Source organism: Bos grunniens, chromosome 9 (assembly GCF_055505025.1).
Source record: "Bos grunniens cultivar Pamir isolate PY7600 chromosome 9, Bosgru_T2T1.0, whole genome shotgun sequence".
Taxonomy (NCBI): Eukaryota; Metazoa; Chordata; class Mammalia; order Artiodactyla; family Bovidae; genus Bos; species Bos grunniens.
In genome coordinates this window covers 19,160,310-19,162,440 of record NC_141173.1, presented here as the reverse complement: position 1 = coordinate 19,162,440, position 2,131 = coordinate 19,160,310, and the positions used below count along the sequence as shown (strand labels likewise).

Here is a 2,131-nt window from a genome sequence, read left to right as displayed (position 1 = left end):
TCCCATATATAGAAAATAGCTAACTTCCTTAACGGGGGATATCTGCTTTTCTTTAATTAACAATAGTATTTTGATGTCAGACTACTTGCCCTTTGTTGCAAAAATTCTTTGTAACCTGACTCCTCCTTGCAGCAGTTCCCTCAGGGTTACTTGAGATGCTGCCCCTATGTTTTAAGTCCTAAAAATTCCCACTGAGTCCTAAAAATTCCCACTGAATAAAATAATAACTCTCAACTTTTAAGTTGTGAATACTTTTTTAAGTCTGCAGTTACTAGTTTTATTTTATTTTATTTTTTTTTAAAAATAGAATGCTTTATTGACTTTAGGTCAGTTGGGAACAATTACCTATATTTATGCTTTATATTTCCTCTCACTGGAAGAAAAGATAAATATTACATTAGAGACTTTTCACTTTCATATATTTGCTGCTCTGGGTTCACAAAACATTCAGTTCTTTCCTGCAATATGGGATTCAGTATTACAACTCATCAATGAAAGGTGTATGCCCCAAATTTCCACTTGCTGCCATTGACTTCCGGCCAGAAACAAACTTCTTTGCAGCATTTATGACATCAGCGTCAGCTACTGCATCAATCTGCTGAAGGACTGTGGATGGCGGCGTGTATGAACCAGCAGCTAGAGCCTGGGCCCCAACTTCATCCAGGAAACCCTCAGAAGACTCCACTGACATCAGGTACCCAGCTTTCAGCTTGTTCTTGGCAGCTTGGACATCTGGATTAGAAAGGTTTCCTTGAGCAATTGTTTTTACTTGGTTATAAGCAGCCTTTATAACGTCTCCAGCAGATGCAGCTTATGAGATAGTGTAGAACCCAGAGAGTCCAGAGTCTGAGTAACTGGCATTAAAAGCAGAAACATCAAATGGTTGGTGAACTCCCTTGGCAACAGCCTGGTACAGAGAGCTGGTGGCATTGCTGCCCCTCTTAACGTGTGGTCCAGCACCGAGGACGTGCTGGAGAACACTGAACGCGTTTGCTTCTGCACTTCCTATGGCTGCACTCTCTGCTACAAGAGCGGCATGGACGAGACTGTCTCCATTCTGTTCCCGAATTTCACCTCCATGGTACTTGGCTTTTGCACCAGAAAAACCAAGGCCACCCCTTATGTTCAGAAACTGTTCAGCAACTTGCTTTAGGACAGGATGACTCATACCAAGTCCAATCAAAGCCATTCTTGCACTTGTAAAATGATTCTGTACATAGTCATGTAACTCAACTGGTGTCACTTTTCCAATCCTGTAATCAGGACAATATAAGGAATTAGTCAAGGCATTTCTGTAAGCGGCAGCATGCAAATTTTCAATGACGTAAGCCTGTGGATTCTGAAGAGCCACAGCTTTGTCAATCCTTAGCTGAGGCTGAAGGGCAGCTACCTCCCAGCATCGAAATTCTGGCGCTGTGGTGACATTGAGCAGGAACTCCATTAGAATATCAACATCATCCCGCAGGCATTCCACAGTATAGGCCATGTTTTCCCTTGTTGACGTCACGCTTAATTTACCACCAACTGCTTCAATTCCACGGGTTATCTTGAAAGATGAAGCTCCTTTTGTAGTCAAACTGGATGCAAGATGAAGCAAATGAGAAGTTCCTAAATTGTTGGAGTTCTCATATCTGCTGCCTGCTTTAATGAACAAACCAATTCTTGACGCAGGAGCATAGTTTTCGAGAGAAGCAATCACCAAACCATTTGGTAACCTGGTAAACTCAAGGTCCTGAGGATGTGGAGGCACTCCTGCAGGGGCTGCTGTGGCTTTAACTTTAGGAGCAACTTTGAGGGAATAAAATCTCGAGAGGGACCCGGCTCTGGTTAACAGTTTCATTGCTCAAGATTGTTCTGAGCCTCGGTCACTGCCGCCTTAGAGGAAAGCAAGATGGTGGCGGCAGTTTTATTTTTTAAATGCCCTTAACAAACATGTCTATAAGCCTGAGTAGCATTAGTGATGACAGTGGAGAGCTCACTGCACAGTGTTATTAACGAGGCACAGAATGCCATAAATAATATGATTTAAATAGAGAGATTGTCCACCTCCTCCCTGTTCCCCCAGGGACTGAGCAAGAGGAATTCTGGGAACAAATAAGTCTGTCCTCACACACAGACCACAAAGTTGGTT

General features: G+C 42.8%; 1 pseudogene across 1 annotated transcript; it reads right to left on the bottom strand.

Moving 5' to 3' along the window:
* Positions 1–275: 275 nt before the first annotated feature.
* LOC147365639 (cytochrome b-c1 complex subunit 2, mitochondrial pseudogene) lies at positions 276–1,899 on the bottom strand (annotated as a pseudogene). Its single transcript, XR_015132616.1, has one exon. The product of XR_015132616.1 is annotated as a cytochrome b-c1 complex subunit 2, mitochondrial pseudogene (transcript).
* Positions 1,900–2,131: the final 232 nt, after the last annotated feature.